Raw genomic sequence first — 17901 nt, 5'->3', positions numbered from 1 at the left:
ATTCAAGAGGCGGCTACATATAGCACTTGGGATGAATGGGATCAAAGGTTATGGGCAGAAAGCAGGTTTAAGGCACTGAGTTGGACGATCAGCCATGATTGTGATGAATGGCAGAGGAGGCTCGAAGGGCTGAATGGCCTCCTCCTGCTCCTATCATCTATGTTTCTATGTTTTGGGGAGACTTGAGAATTTTTGTTTCCCTCACAGAGAGTGGTGGGTATCTTTAAGGGTGGTAGAGGCTGAAACCCTCATCATTTTAGAAAATATTTAAATGTGCACTTGTGATGCCAAAGCACGCAAGGCTATGGGTCAAGTGCTGCAAAATGGGATGAGGTTATTGCATTCAGCAGACACAGACGTGACTGGCTAAAAGGCCTTTTCTTTTCTCTGTATTGTAGACCTCTATAACTATAGGACCCGATAACTAAGTGTGAGGTTATTCATTTTGGTTGGAAGAATAAAAAGACAATTGTTATTTATATGAAGAGAAAGTTCAAAATGCTTCACTGCAGAGGGACCTAGGTCTCCTCATGCTCCCAATACCTCCCTCACCCTCCATAAACCTTTATAACAGTTGGGTGGGTGGGTGGATGACAGTCAGTTCACCAGAAAGGCCACTTTAATGTGCCTTCTATAATACCAGTGGGGGAACATAACATCCAGCCCTAATGGCTCACTCTCTTGTCCCACATCTACAAGATCCTTGACATGAAGAGCATAAAATCAGTTGTTAAAAATGATGGAAATTTTATCCACAGGTAGGAGAAGTCATTGTTAGTGCTCAACAAGGTAGTGTTTTGGAGCCGAGGAACCAGTTTGAGTCATCCCTTTACCTGAACAACGGAGCCTCTCCCAATACGTTATTAGTCTAAAAATGTGAGGCCACCAAATGAAAAAATATCTTGGACACTCCTGTCTTCACAACGTCAAATGGGGACAGAGAAATCAAAAAGGTCCAACACTTCATAACCTTGACATACTGCAGGCAGCCTTCCCATAATAGTCTGCACAGTATCACAGTGATGTTCAACTCTATGGTGATGAAGGCACTTGGCAGTCACACATTGGAGTTTGGTACTGGTAGAAGCCAGAACAGATGTATTCCTAGTAAAAACCCAAAGAACTGAGGATGCTAGGGATCAAAAACAAAAATTCTGTTTGCTGGAGTTACCTGAGGCTGTGTGCACTCATGGACTGCTTGTGGAGGAATCCAAGCAGCAGGAGAGCTGAACCATGTCTCTGGCCTTGGACAGCTGAAAATTTCCACTGAGTATGGGGGTTTATATAGAGTTACACGTGGTAGCACCTGGAATGTGTAGTGCCCTGCACAGATGGTGCTTTCAATTCAAAAGCCCCCATTTTGTCATGGTGTCTTCCTTTGTCTCCCATTCTCTTGATATACACATGTCCATGCAACCTGGTTCAATTCCCAAGTGACCTGGTTCAGAACTTTTCTTCATAATCTGCTTGCTTTTAAAATAACATGCTAGCTCACAACAAAAATAAACAGCATGTAAATACGACTTTAATCATAGAATTCCTACAGTGTGGAAAGAGGCCATTAAGTCCACACCAATCCTCCAAACATTCACACAGCCCAATTCCCTGTCCCCATAACCCCACATCTACCATGGCTAATCCAATCTCTGGACATTACAGACAATTTAGCATGGCCAATCCACCTGATCTGCACAACTTTGGATTGTGGGAGGAAACCAGACCACCCAGAGGAAATTCACATTGACCCATGGAGAATGTGCAAACTCCACACAGACAGTTTACCCAAAGCCGGAATTGAACTCAGGTCCCTTAGCATTGTGAGGCAACAATGCTAACCACCAAGCCACCATGCCTTTTGGCATCCTTTTTTCTCTCCAAAACATGCCTTAAACATGTTTTGCCTCTGAATTTTGTTCTAATCATTCTGCAGAAGTTCATGTTTGAATCCCTCCAATCAGATTTCTTACCACATCACAAAATCAAGATAGTTCCTATAAAAAATACAGTGACAAGGACTAACATTCCCTCCTTGCCCTATTTGATGCTTCTGCAGCTTTTGACACTGTTGCCTACATCATCTTCCACGAGCACCTCTCCACTGTTCCCCAACTGGGGTGGAACTGCTTCTGGGTCCATTCTTATCGACTTAGTTGTAGCCATAAAATCATCTACAATGGATTTTCTTCTTGGTCCTTCACTATTACAAGGATCTATATTTGCACTCCTCCTATTTCTCATCAAACGCATTCACTTTCAAGAGTACACTATGACACTTAGCTTCATCTCACCACTATTGTACAAGGTGATAGTTCTGAATGCATTTGTTACATTGAGTTCTACCCGTTCTGTTGATGTCATATGCAGTGTGGGTGGAGAGGGGTAGTTTTACATTTGTCTTCATTGGAAACAAATGTAATCCGTACAGCTCCCAAGAGTCCAAGTAAAATATGCTTGACGAGTAGTTAATTGTATTTAGTATTATTATGCAATAAGCCATTTTGGTGATTATGCAGGCCCTAGACCAAATGTAGACAAAGGAGGATAGATGGCAGTGAACTACCTAAAACTGATTTTATTCTGAACCACATTCAGACTGATACCATTAGGGGTCATTAGTATCAAACAGAGTAATGCCACATGATGCAGGAGTTTACACTTTCTTTTTGTAAAAGTCACACAGTCTGTAAACAGGGAACGCTAACTCTGCATTAGACTTTGTTGAAGTATTCTGCACAGCTCCTGAGAGTTCTACTAATTATGCTTGACTAGTACTTAGTTATACATTGTTTATCATGCAATATGCTAATTTGTTAACAAAAAACAGTGCCACTCCTGTAAAGGCTCTATAATCGCGTATATCTACCACTGATCACTGGACCAGTCCTAAATCAAATATAGAAAAAGGAGGAATGGTGACACTGGACTGCCTCAAACAATCCTTACTCTGAGCCACATTTCAGCCGATATCATATAGTGCCAGTCGTGGCAAACAAAATAACACCACTTCCACTATCTCTTGACTTCTCCACTGTTGCAAAGTTATCACACTGCTTATCCAAGATCCGGCACTGAATAAATAGAAACATCCTGCAGCTAAACATTGAGGTGACTGTAGCCATCCTTTCAAACCCCACACCAAACGCCATTTCCTAGATGCCATTCCTATGCCCAGTAATAGTCAAGGATTAAGCCAAAGGCAAAATACTCAGGTGCCGGAATTTTGTAACAATAAAAATGTTGGAAATGCTCAGCGCATCCAGCATCATTTCTAAAGAGGGAAACAAAGATCAGTGACAACAAGGTGTAGAGCTGGATGAACACAGCAGGCCAAGCAGCATCATAGGAGCAGAAAGGCTGACGTTTCGGGCTTAGACCCTTCATCAGAAATGGGGGAGGGGAAAGGGGTTCTGAAACAAATAGGGAGAGAGGGGGAGGCAGATAGAAGATGGATAGAGGAGAAGATAGGTGGAGAGGAAACAGACAGGTCAAAGAGGCAGGGATGGAGCCAGTAAAGGTGAGTGTAGATGGGGAATTAAGGAGGGGATAGGTCAGTCCAGGGAGGACGGACAGGTCAAGGGGGCGGGATGAGGTTAGTAGGTAGGAGATGGGTGTGCGGCTTGAGGTGGGAGGAGGGGATAGGTGGGAGGAAGAACAGGTTAGGGAGGCGGGGACAAGCTGGGCTGGTTTTGGGATGCGGTAGGGGGAGGGGAGATTTTGAAGCTTGTGAAATCCACATTGATACCATTGGGCTGCAGGGTTCCCAAGCGGAATATGAGTTGCTGTTCCTGCAACCTTCGGGTGGCATCGTTGTGGCACTGCAGGAGGCCCAGGATGGACATGTCGTCTGAGGAATGGGAGGGGGAGTTGGAATGGTTCGTGACTGGGAGGTGCAGTTGTTTATTGCGAACCGAGCGTAGGTGTTCTGCAAAGCGGTCTCCGAGCCTCCGCTTGGTTTCCCTGATGTAGAGGAGGCCACAACGGGTACAGCGGACGCAGTATACCACATTGGCAGATGTGCAGGTGAACATCTGCTTGGTGTGGAAAGTCTTCTTGCGGCCTGGGATGGGGGTGAGGGAGGAGGTATGGGGGCAGGTGTAGCACTTCCTGCGGTTGCAGGGAAAAGTGCCGTGTGTGGTGGGGCTGGAGGGGAGTGTGGAGCAGACAAGGGAGTCACGGAGAGAGTGATCCCTCCGGAAAGCAGATAAGGGTGGGGAGGGAAAGATGTCTTTAGTGGTGCGGTCGGATTGCAGATGACGGAAGTGTCGGAGGATGATGCGCTGGATCCGGAGGTTGGTGGGGTGGTACATGAGGACGAGGATTCTTTTTTGGTTCTTATTGCGTGGACGGGGTGTGAGGGATGAGTTGCGGGAAACGTGGGAGACACGGTTGAGGGCGTTCTCGACCACTGAGGGGGGGAAGTTGCGGTCCTTGAAAAACGAGGACATCTGAGATGTTCAGGAGTGGAATGCCTCATCCTGGGAGCAGATGCGGTGGAGGCGAAGGAATTGAGAATAGGGGATGGCATTTTTGCAGGAAGGTGGGTGGGAGGAGGTGTATTCTAGGTAGCTGTGGGAGTCTGTGGGCTTGAAATTGATATCGGTTTCTAGGTGGTTGCCCGAGATGGAGACAGAGAGGTCCAGGGAGGAGAGAGAGGTATTAGAGATGGCCCAGGTGAACTGAAGGTTGGGGTGGAAGGTGTTGGTGAAGTGGATGAACTGTTTGAGCTCCTTGTGGGAGCACGAGGCAGCGCCGATACGGTCATCAATGTAATGGAGGAAGAGGTGGGGTTTAGGGCCAGTATAGGTACGGAAGAGGGATTGATCCACGTAACCTACAAAGAGGCAGGCATAGCTTGGGCCCATGCAGGTACCCATGGCCACCCCCTTTGCCTTTAGGAAGTGGGAGGAATTGAAAGAGAAGTTGTTGAGGGCGAGGACGAGTTCGGCTAAGCGGATGAGGGTGTCAGTGGAGGGGGACTGGTCGGGTCTGTGGGACAGGAAGAAGCGGAGTGCCTTTAGGCCATCTGTATGGGGAATGCAGGTGTATAGGGACTGGATGTCCATGGTAAAGATGAGGTGTTGGGGACCAGGGAATTGGAAGTTCTGGAGGAGGTGGAGGGTGTGGGTGGTGTCACGGACGTAGGTAGGGAGTTCCTGGACCAAGGGGGAGAAAATGCAGTCGAGATAGGTCGAGATAAGTTCGGTGGGGCAGGAGCAGGCGGAGACAATGGGTCGACCAGGGCATTCAGGTTTGTGGATTTTGGGAAAGAGATAGAAGCGGGCGGTGCGGGGTTGAGGAACGATGAGGTTAGAGGCTGTGGGTGAGAGGTCACCTGAGGTGATGAGGTTGTGGATGGTCTGGGAGATGATGGTTTGGTGCTCGGGGGTGGGGTCATGATCAAGGGTGCAGTAGGAGGAGGTGTCGGAGAGTTGGCGTCTGGCCTCGGCGATGTAGAGGTCAGTGCGCTATACTACAACTGCGCTCCACTTGTCCACGGGTTTTATGGTGAGGTAGGAATTGGAGTGGAGGGAGCGGAGGCCTGCACGTTCTGTGGGGGAGAGGTTGGAGTGGGTAAGAGGGGTGGAGAGGTTGAGGCGACACACTCGTAACAAAGATCAGTTCCTTTTTTCAGAAAGGTCAGTTCTAAAGAAAGGTTCAAGGTTAAGCCAGCCCGTTTGAAATCTCGGTGTTGCATTTGAACCCAAGATGATTTATGCCTTCATATTGGTGCTATCTCTATGACTGCCTTTTGCACCTCCACAGCATCGCCCACATTGCCCTTATCTCAGCTTGTCTGCTGCTGAAAACCTCAATTAAACCTTCTTGCATCCACCCTAAATGAAACTAGTTGAAACCATCCATGAAGCACCACAATTAGCACTGCATGATGGATTGTTCAATTCATCTACTTTCCCACCTTTCATCTTGGCACCCCTATGGAATAACTTTTCTGTGTAAATTCAATTAGCAGGCATCCTCTGTACCAAGGAATGGGAAACATGGAAACTCAGTAAAAATTTTATTGTGACAAATCCCATCAACCAAATGGCAATCTTTGATCTAACACCATGAGAGTGATCTTGTTAAACAGGCTCTTCAGGACAAGCCAGAGCCTTTGCTGCTAGGGCCTCAGCACAAGCCCTTATGGAGAGACACAAACAATGCTGCATGTTACTGAAGAGTATCCTGTTTAAGACTATATGGTAGACTAATTACATTAAACTCTTCAAATGAGGAAGTTATCACTTCGCTCCAGGAATTTCAATTCACTAAATCAATAAGTAATATCTATGATTGCCTATATTTAAGGAAAGATGTGCTGGCATTGGAGGGGGTCCAGAGGAGGTTTACAAGAATGATCCTGGGAATGAAAGGCTTGTCACGTGAGGATCGATTGAGGACTCTGAGTCTGTACTCAATGGAGTTTAGAAAGATGAGGGGATGATCTCATTGAAACTTACAGAATACTGAGAGGCCTGGATAGACGTAGATAAGATTTTTTCGCTAGTAGGAGAGACTAGGACTCGAGGGCACAGACTCAGATTGAAGGGATAATCCTTTAGAATTGAGGTGAAGTTGAATTTCTTCAGCCAGAGAGTGATGTATCTGCGGAACTCACTGTCGCAGAGGGCTGTGGAGGCATAGTCATTGAATGTATTTCAGACAGAGATAGATAGGTTCTTGATTGGTAAGGGAATTAAGGATTATGAGTAGACAACAGGAGGATGGGGTTGAGAAACATATCAGCCATGATTGAATGGGGGAGCAGCCTTGATGGGCTGAATGGCCTAATTCTGCTCCTATATCTTATGGTCCAATGCATTCCAGTCTACTCTCCCATATTGTACTCTATAAACATTGAAATCATTCAAACATTTTCTCCCTGTGTCTTAACTCACAGCATATATGCTCGCCTATCAACCTTGTGCTCACTGACCTACATTGGATCCCAGTCCAGCAATACCTTAAGCATAGCTGTGCCCTCCCTATTGCCTCAAGCTCCAATACCCTCAAATGTATTAATGGTCAATTAATTGTAGTTTCTTGTGCAATCCTGTAAAATAAAGTTTGCTCAGAGTTTAATTATGATATGTTAGTGTCCATCTTAATCCTATACCAATGTCCCAATCATGTGATTTGATACTGTAAAATTTCACTTCCTGATTATAATCATTGACAGCTAAAATCGCGCACTTTCAGGAAGAGAGAATTGTGCTTTTATTGATGTTTCAACCACAGCTTCAAATAAGCATGAGGCTAAATGAATGACACTGAAACACTTGATACATATTTAGATATATGCTTCCACTAACTAAAAATGACATTAATAAGTTACTATGTCATGAGGGATTAGCATTTTCAGTTAATTTATCAAAAAACATGTTGAAGGAATGCACTTATTTAACTGCACGCTGAACTATGAACAATTTGGTTTGATTCATCACACCGTTAATTTCTAACATGAGGATCTTAAGGAATTTTAAAAATTTGGAGAAAACTGCAATAATTTGAAATAATAAAAAATATCCATCTACTTCAGTCAATAACAGGATTATCCACCTTGCAGGATGTATGCATTGCAGATTGAATCTCAACTATAGCTCTTTACCAGCTCATCTGACATATTGGTGGCCATTATGCAGTGTGACTGGGCTTTAACTAAGAGCAGTCAAAATATAAAATTTATCATGAATAATTTGTGTTGTAGGACTATAATGTGTTGGAGATGAACAGTGAAGACTTATACAAAGACTGAGGGAGAAACTGTGACAAAGGAATAAGCAATAGCAAAGAATTTTTGAGAGACAGAACAAGGGAATGTTAGAGAAACATTTGCAATGTGACAGACTTTAAAATCAATTTTAGTCTTAAAGTGTATTCACAGGAGCTCAATTAATTATTAACAATAAAGTCCAAAGTTTCTTAAAAGGTAGCTTTCTAAAGAAATGCTTGACTTCAATTTTAAGTAATAAATATTTAATTTAAGTGTTACTGAACTGCTGTGTTTCCAAACTATGGATCTAGAATCTTAGTGATTCATCTCATTGTCCTGGGACCTTAAGTCAAAATCAACTTAACTGATATGCTACCATCAAGAGTTTAAAGAAAAAGTAGTTAGTCCATTCCCTAGCAGCATCACATAAAACTGGTCCTCACACAACCTTCAATACTCGCCGTAATCTGAAACTGGAAATTACATAATGAGCTGTGTTTCCAGGGAAAATTAAGTGGGAAGGGAAGAGATGGTGCAAGTGAAACTTCTTCCGTAGGTGTAATATTGTTGGTTCAAAGTAAGGAAAACTCTTTCCTTCATACAAAGGCACTTTATCTGAATAAGATGACATGGATGGGGTAACTGAACTGAATTTCAGATTTCATCTAGCTTTGGTTGCAGATGGCAGAATCAAGAGAATTTAAAAGTTATTGTCCAACTGTGACTTGTTCTATTCAATGCTCTCATGATATTTAATGAAATCTCTAAGACTTTCTGAAGTAAATTTGCACAAATGATCTAATGACTTGGGCAAATTCATTTTGCAACCTTGTGCACTTTACTTACTGCCTGGATTAATGGACTAACTGATGGGAGATGAAGCAATGGGTGAATGATTTACCACTGAACAGACCCCACAAGACCATAAGCCACTGAAGCAGAAGTAAGCTATTTGATACATTGAGTCTGCTCTGCCATTTAGTGATATCACAACTAATTTATTAATCCTCAAATCTGTTTTCCTGCCTTTCCCCTAAAACCCTCAATTCCTTCACTGATTGCCTGACTTTCTTGCCCATCAGTGAAACCTCTTTGGACTCCCAAAGACTATGTCACAGGGCTCTGGAATGATATTGGAGATGGTTTCTCTGGGTGAAGAAATCACTGAAGGGTGAAACAGGAAATTCAGAACCCAGATATTTGAGGTTCAATATTTAAAAGGTGCAGCATTCTACAGAGGATTCCTCCAGGGAATCATAGATTTTTATTCCTAAGAGAAGTAAACAATAATGATCATGAATAAGATGTGATCTAAAGTTCATTTTTTCACTGAATGGGTTGCAAAAAAATATTTTACAATTATCTTCAGCCTGACCGGAAAGGAAAATGTATCTCGTCAAAGACAATAAACCCTAATTTATTACAGGATTCGAACTGATGGTTTGCCTCTCCCATACTAAAATATTTAGACCAAAATAAATGGACTAACGGCACAAACAGAGTATGACCATTATGGAGACATGGTTGTAAGAGATTAAAGCTGGGAAGTAAATATTGAGGGTTGTGTGACTTTTTGAATGAACAGTTGAGAAGGGAAGGGAGGTGGTGTGGCTTTGTTACTACAAGATGGAAGAAGCATGATAGCAAGAAATGAATTGGATCGGATGATGTGGAATATAGATATGGGTGGATGTAAGAAATAACAGGGGGAAGACAGCATTACAGTGAGTAGTTTATAGCCTTCTAACACTACCTGAGCTCTAGGATACAGAATAATTGTCACCAAATGAGGGCAGGTTAAAAAAAAGCCAGTGCATTAATCATGGGTGAATTTAATTTTCCCTTCGAGTAGGAACATCAAATTAGCAAAGTTTCCCACAGGGAAGAATTAATAGGATGTATTTGAGACAGTCTCCTAGGAAAATATATTGTAGATCAAAACAGGGTATTTTGGATCTGGTAGTGTGTTTTGTGGCAGGTTTAAATGATCTCAAACTAAAATACCTTTGGGGAACAATGACCAGAACATGGTAGAATTTAACATTCAGTATGTGAGTGAGAAACTTGGGGTGGAAAGAACAATGTTAAACCTAAATATAAAGGTGATTGCATTGATGGGAGCAGATTTGGCTGGAGTGGACTGGGAAAGGAGTTTAGCAGCGAGGGCCACTGAGGAACAATGGCAGATCAACAAAGATTTTTCCATATAAGGAAGAAGGATTCTAGGAAGGGGATAAATCAACCGTAACTGAACGGGGAGGTTAAGAATAGTGTCAAATTGAAAGAAAGAAAACATACAATTCTAGTGGAATTTTTTTGAGGATGTATCCAAATGCTTGGATGAGAGCAGGGCAGTTGATGTAGTTTATTTTTCGGCAAGGCCTTTGACAAGGTCCTACATGAGAAACTAATAAAGTAGGTAAAAGCTCATAGGATCCAGGGTAACTTGGCAAGATGGATCCAAAACTGGCTGAGTGAGAGGGTGATGGTAGAGGCTGTTTATGTGACGGGAGCACACTGTGCAGTGGTGTACAACAGAATCCCTACAGTGTGGAAGCAGGTCATTCATCCCACACTGATCTGCCAAAGAGCATCCTACCCATCCCCAACCCACTACCCTTTCCCTGCATCTTTCATGGCTAATTCACTTAACCTATACAATTCCCGGATACTATGGGCATTTTAGCTTGGCAAATCCACCGAACCTGCACATCTTTGGACTGTGAAATGGAACCAGAACACCTGGAGGAAACCAATGCAGACACAGTGAGAACGTACAAACTCCACACAGACAGTCGCCTGAGGATGGAATTGAACCCGGGTCCTGGCACTGTGAGGCAGCAGTGCTAACCACTGAGCTATCATGCTGCCCCATCCTTTATTGTTTGTGACAATCATAAATAATGTAGATGAGATGTTGAAGGGATGATAAGTAAGTTTGCAGGTGACACAAAGTTTGGCCAGGTGGTTGACAGTAAGGAGGAAGGTGTTCAGTGAGAGGAGGATATAAATGGATTGGTCAGATGATTAGATCAATGGCAGATGGAATTTGACCCTAATAAATGTGAGGTGAACCATTTTGCACCAAGTAAAAAGACAAGGGAGTACTCAATGAATGGCAAGACACTAGGAAGTTCAGAGGAATAGATGAATGTTGGGGTGCTTTTCCACAGATCCCGGAAGGTAGCAGGACAGGTTAATAGGGTAGTTAAGGTATAAAGGATGTTTATCAGTTGTGTCACATTCGAGCTGTACATATGTGTGGTTAGGCAGGAATACTGTGGAAGAATGTGATTGCACTGAAGGAGGTACAAAGGAAACTCACCAGGATGGTACCTGGAATGGAGAATTTCATCTATGAAGTCAGGCAGATAAGCTTGGGTTGTTTTCTTTGAAGCACAGAGGCTGAAAGGAGAGCCGATAGAGGTGTATAAGATAATGCGGGACATGGACAAAGTGAATAGAAAGCAGCTGTTCCCCTTAGCTCAAAGGTCAATAACAAAGGTGCACAATTTTTCAGTGAAAGTCAGGAGAATTAGAGAGGATTTGAAGAAAAACTTTTGCACGCAGACGATGGTAAGGATCTGAAATGCACTGTCTGGGAGGGTAGTTGATGCTAGAAACCTCACAACCTTTAAAAAGAACTTGGATGAGCACTTGAAATGTCGCAACATTCAAGGATATGGGCCTGGTGCAGGAAAGTGGGTGGAGGTACCATTATGTATTTTTGGCAGTACAGAATTAATAGGCTAAAAGACCTTTTTTTTTATTCATTCATGGGATGAGGGGCTTTGCTGGTTAGGCAGCATTTAGTGCCCATTCCTAATTGCCCAGAGGACAGTTGGGAGTCAACAACATTGCTGTGGTTCTGGAGTCACATGTAGGCCAGACCTGGTAAGAATTCCTTCCCTAAAGGACATTAGTGACGCAGATAGGTTTTTCATGATAATTGACAACGGAATCATGGTCATCATTAGATTCTTAATTCCAGTTATTTATTGAATTCAAATTCTACCATCTGCTGTGGGGGGATTTGAACCCAGATCCCCACAACGTTATCTGGTCTCTGGATTAGCAGTCCAGTGACAATACCATTTGGCCATCACCTACCCCCACAATTCTCCATAAACTCTATAATTCCAGGATTCTAATGTGGCAAATATTAGTACTATACAACAGTATTGGGAAAATTTTTAAAGCCAGCATAAGACCAAATAGAAATGCAGAAGGAGAAAGTAAACTGGGGTCAAACTGGAAAGTAATAGGAAACAGAAAGTGGACAGTGAGAGCTTTTTCAACATACACAAAGAAAAAGGAAGGGAGAGACCAAGGTAAATGTAGACTGGGAACATTATATGGAGTCAACAAGAAAACAGCCCATTTATGCCCATCATCTACTTTGCCAATCTTCTGTACACCAAGATGCAGCCAGTGCTGTAAATCCACTGGGCCCCTTTATCCACAGCACATGTTACTTCCTCTATCAACTCGAATAAATTGGCAATAATAAAAACAGAAAATACCGGAGAAATTCAGCAGGTCTGGTAATATCTGTTAAGCGAAGAACAAATTAATGTTTCAAGTCTGATACAACTCTTCTTCAGAACAAAAATATGCTGGAAAATGGTGGTGTATGTATTGTTGACAGATGGAGAAGAGGAGCTATGGAACAGATGATAAAGGTGCCTGAAGCAAAAGACAGAGGACGTGCTAATGGTGGTAAACAAATGATTGCGTGCAAATGAAAGGCTTGAAAAGAAGAAAATGGGTCCACTCTACTGAGAAAAAAGCCAAAAAGACACAAAAAGACATTGCGGGAGTGAAGGTGAAGGGGTTGTAAGTAAAATGGAGGACGGTGGTCTTGCTCTGAAGTTGTTGACTTCAATGCTGAGTCCTGAAGGCTAAAAAATGTCTTAAACAGAAAACTATGTTTTAATTCACTTTTGGGATGTGGGCATCCCAGGCTGGTCCAGCATTTATTGTCCATTCCCAGTTGCCCTTTGGAAGGTAGTGGTGAACTGCCTTTTTGAACTGTTGCACTCAGTGGCATAGGTAAACTCACAATGTTCCTCTAGCTTGTGTTGAGTTTTGTTAGAACGTTGAAACAGACCAAGAATGAAAATGTTAGTATAGGAACAAGATGCCTTATTGAAACGGCAAGCAACTAGGAGATCATTCTAACAGGCAGAGCAGAAGTATTCCAAAAAGCAGTCGCCCAGTCTGTGTTTGGTCTGACCACTGTTGAACATGATTTCCCCTTTACAATACTATGATACTGCCTGATATGCCCTGCTTTAACTTCTTTTATAACATAATTTAAATACAGTTACCAAGAATAGTTAGCAGACATGGTAAATTCAGGATGTTCAATAGGAAACAGAGAAATAAGGATGTATTTGCACTGATAAAACACTTTATTGTATTTATTAGATTTGCTGAGATATTCCAAACTGTTTCATATTGTCAGTCACTTTTCAAGGGTAGTGACTGTTGCTATGCAGAACTCATTATGAATCCCTGCTCGAAGATGAGCTATTCACGATAAATAACCCAGAATCAGGTTCTGAGAAGTAACTATGTGGCTGATTCCATGGTCTTACTCACAGTGAAAGTCATGTATCCTTTGTCCCTATTTTAATGACTTCAGGAATTGTTCCAGAAGAAACTAATTGCACCAAGAGATGTCATAAAATGGATGCAATCTTTGCAAGCAAATTGTGTATCTAATGTCAAAAATCCCTTCTAAAAGTTATTCTTGCATTTTGCGCTGTAACAAAATTATTTTATTAAATTGCGAACTAGATGTAGTGTTAACTTTTCATGTGTCTATATGAATTCACTTTTGAGGAATTTTACACTGAATCAAGAGTTAATTTCTAATCATGGCACCTTGTTAAATTTTTAGGTGCCAAAGAAAAGAAAGCCACTCATTTCTCCACATAACCATATTGGCATCTTTTCCTGTTTGGATTCTTCCTTATGTTCCAGATGCCCTCTTCGTTTCCTTTCCTGAAAATGTTGGATTAGTTCCACTCATGGCAGGAATTTTCTGGTACTGTATATGAGTCTATACAGAGAATGTCAGCAGGGAATAAAAAAAATGAAAGGCAGACTTGCTTTGATATCTGGCCATTCACAAACTCAGGGTGGCCTCAAAATTCTTTTTTAGTTAATGTAATACTTTTCAATTGTAGTCTGTTGTAACTTGGGAAACTTGGTAGTCAATTTGCACACAACAAACTCCCACTGACGGCAGTGTGATAGCAGCCAGTTAATCAGATTCTTTATTGAAGTCTATGTAAGGGTCAATATTGCCAGTTAGTTCTGTTGGACAGAAGGCTGGTTTGTATTGCAAACTGGCACCAACCACATGAGTCCAATTCCTGCACCAACTGAGATTACTGTAAAGGTTTCACCTTCTCAACCTTATCATGAAGTATGATAACGCTCATGTTAAAAAGTCATCATCAGTCGTCTGTTTTTGAGGGGAATGTGGTCTTCTGGGACTTTGCCTTTACCTATTAATGACAAAATCTTATGTGGATTGTTTTTTCCAATGAATAGCAGTCAGTAAGTCATCTTGGTGAATGAAATAGGTATTTACACAATTGTGAGATCTTGACAGACAGTGGGGTTGAATTATCAGCACCGTATTCACAGTTAAGTCACCACAACAGTAAAAATTTTGATTTTCTTGATAAATTGGTTTTTGTGTAAATTGGCCTGAAGCATACAAGACAATAAGCTTCAACACGATGTCCCTGATTTTCAACAAAATATACATTTAAAAACACAGTATGTGCACATCAATTCTTAATCCAAATCATGCTTTGGCATTTTATTCAGGAAATGTTTGGTTGCTCTCTCATCAGGATACTTTTCCTCATTCAGTAGTTATCCTTAAGATAGTTCACCTAATGCACTTCATCCAATTTTTGTAATGCATTAAGTTAAATTGTATTTCCATTTTTGTTTGTATCACATTGTAATATTCACCTAAATTCAATCTTAATCTATGTTTATGCTAATCATGAAACACAATTAGTTTTTAAACTTTACATATAAATTTAATCTTGTTGTTTAACAGTAGACTATTACATTTGTGTCTTCAAACCCTACAGTGTGTGATATAATTAAAATTAAGCAAATACATCATTTGTAATTAATAAAGCAAGAAATTGAGATCTATTTATTCCAGAATATCTATTCTGGCTATTTCTAATTCACTAGAACGTCATAGTTTCCGATGTATGAATTTGAGACTGGGCAGAATTTTCCAGACCCAGAGAAGGCGAGACTAAAGGTGAATTTAACTGGGGAGAAAGTCAGATCCTCACTGGCAGGATGTGGGTTTGCAATTGAGTTTTCGGACCTCAGGAAGATGAGTTGACCGAGCCGACTGTAGGAGTGAAGAAGTTATTTGCATGGATTAGCATCTCAAAAACAAGACTCGTTAGAATTAAGTGGGCCTTTCCAATTAACTTCTACCCAATCAAGAAAACCATTGCTTTAGATACCTGAAACTTGGTCGACATGGACAAGTTGGACCAAAGGGTCTGTTTCCATACTGTATGATTCTGACTGCATGGAACAGGTGTGTACCTGGAAACCTTCACCTCTTCCTGGATTTGAGAGTAAACATTTGCTTCTTTGTCTTTATTGTAATATCACTTCAAATGACGTTTGTATTGAGTTGCATGTAAACTTTAAAAATGCATGTAAAGCTTCAAAGGAAAGGCTGCTGGCTGTGTCTGTGGTCCATGTTAAGATGGCAAATGGTGAGGGAAAGAGATTATCTTTGTTAGAAGGGCATTTTAAAGTTGAAATGATTAAGGCTGGGGTTGAGCGTAGGTAAATGTCACTGGGACAAGGGTGAGGCACTGCCTGTCCAGAACATGATAAATTGACCCCGCGGTAGTTTCTGTTCTATACAGGAGTTCTTGGGGCCATTGTTGGCAAGGTAGAGGTGGCTTCTTGCAGGAAGCTCAAGTTTGGGAATAGATCCGGCAGTATTGGATCATGGAGCATATGGTCACTGTCACAGGGAGAGTTGGGTGTGGTGGGTTTGAGTTGGTAGGTTAGCTTTGGCGAGTATTTGGTCTTGTGTGGGGGGCCCAAGAACATAATGCAGGTAACTTTGATGATGGGAGTTTAGAAGGTCAGGAGAGGGATTGAGACCTGGTTTGCTGTGGGTTCAATAGACAAAATGGGGAAAATAATAAACACATGGATGGGATAGGCAGAACTGGGGAGACATTCTCGGGTTACAGGGTGACGGGGATTATAAAGGAAGTAAAGGATAGTTAAGGGGGTGGGGGCATCTTTGTAGGAAACAAGGAAGAGATGAACCACAAAAGTAATCTCACCATTTTGTGTCATGTAGTCTTTTGTCTTTGCAGCAAGTCTGTGTTTTACGAGGAGTCCTGAAATGGCTCAGGTCAAAATAAACAAAATGTTAGAACTTACTTATATTGCTTGCTTTTATGGCCCAAGCTAATGTAAACTTGAGCTAGCACATATGAAGAAGTTGTGGAGTGAAATGTTTTCACTCAAAGATACTGTTTTGTGTTTTAAACTGGCTCAGCTTTGTGACTACATGATGTTGTAATTAAGTTTTATGATATTGATTTCTTAAACCCATCTAAGTTGTTTAGCATCAGTGCAGTGATAAATTTTTGATTCTTGGTAATGGAACACAGTCTGTATGGAAAACAAAATTAGGCTTTTCAAAGGTGAACTTAGTTAACTTGTTCCAGGCAACAGCAGTTATTGTGAAGTCACTAATGAAAAATATTGTTCTTCTACCTAAAGACATTGATAGGATTTGGAATTCTCCAGAATGTTTAAATGAATGAATCAATAGACATTTGGGGCGATGTCAACCATTACAGTGTGATGCTACACATTCTCTATGGCAATTTATCTGCAACTAAACATTACAACTTTTGCATCCAGCAGATTTACTCAAGCAACAGCATTGTTGGCAGTTATTTGGTTATTCTCCTCATCTGTTTTAATAATTGTTGTTCCTATCCAAATCCTGCTCATTCCAACAGTCAAATAATATTAATCATGATTATTTTAGCTTGTCCTTTCCTATTCCTGATTTTAGTGAGCACTTCAGAATTAACATGAGACACATTTGCTCATTATACATTACAAGTCAGAATCCTGAAAATCAAAATGCATGCCACTCAGCCTTTTCCCTGAACTTCTAATTGCTTGTTAAATTTAAACATTGGAGAACAATGATTTGACAAATCAATTAAAATAAATGCAAATTGTACTAACAGTTGGTAAGATGCAACTAATTAAAAATTTTTCAGCTGTTGAATGTTTTTGATGGTGTAAGACAAGCTTTATCTATTTCTTCTCATTTTCTCTCATACAATGAAAACATTGCCTTTGCTGGACAGAAACTCTTCTCGCAATATAACTGGAACTTATACTTTGAAGTTATCAGGAGTGAAAAGCCCCTCTGCTGTATTAGGCCTGCTTTGAAGTGTCTAATCAAAATATAAGGTAATGGGTGTTTATTTATCTTTTTGCATATCGCTAGAACTACGTAAGACCAAAAGACCATAAGATGTTGGTGTAGAAGTAGGCCATTCAATTGATCAATTCTGTTCCACTGTTCAAATGAATCATGGAGGATATGTTAACTCTCAAGTCTGCTTTCCTGCCTTATCCTTGTAACTATCAAGACCATTGAGGCATAAATAAAGCTATTCAGCCCATTGAGTCTGTTCCACCATTCAATGAGATCATGGCTGACCTGAATATCCTCAACTCCACTCTCCTGCAATTTTTCCATTATTGTTGATTTCCTTCCAGATTAAAAAAGTCTGTCTTGCTCAGCCTTGAAAATACTAAATGACCCCACCTCAACGGCCCTCTGCAGTAACATGTTCCACTGATTCACTGCCTTCTAATTCACTAATAGGTTCCACTGATTCACCAATACCCAGCAATGCAGCAAGGAGTTCAATTGTCTCTGTGCTCTGACCAGGTAAGTGCCACCATCTTCCCTCTGCTATCTCACTCGATCTATCTCTGCTACTAAACCCAGCTCCCACCAAGACTCATGCTGCATCCCTCTCACTTCTACATTCAATAACTTCTCTGTCACTCTCACCCACCCCAACACCTCAAACATGTCCTCTGTGTTGCCTACTCACTCATATGGA

This window comes from Rhincodon typus, chromosome 2 (genome assembly GCF_021869965.1).
Source record: "Rhincodon typus isolate 14 chromosome 2, sRhiTyp1.1, whole genome shotgun sequence".
NCBI classification, from domain to species: Eukaryota; Metazoa; Chordata; class Chondrichthyes; order Orectolobiformes; family Rhincodontidae; genus Rhincodon; species Rhincodon typus.
The sequence above is the reverse complement of the archived record's forward strand: the minus strand, read 5'-3'. Positions refer to the sequence as shown.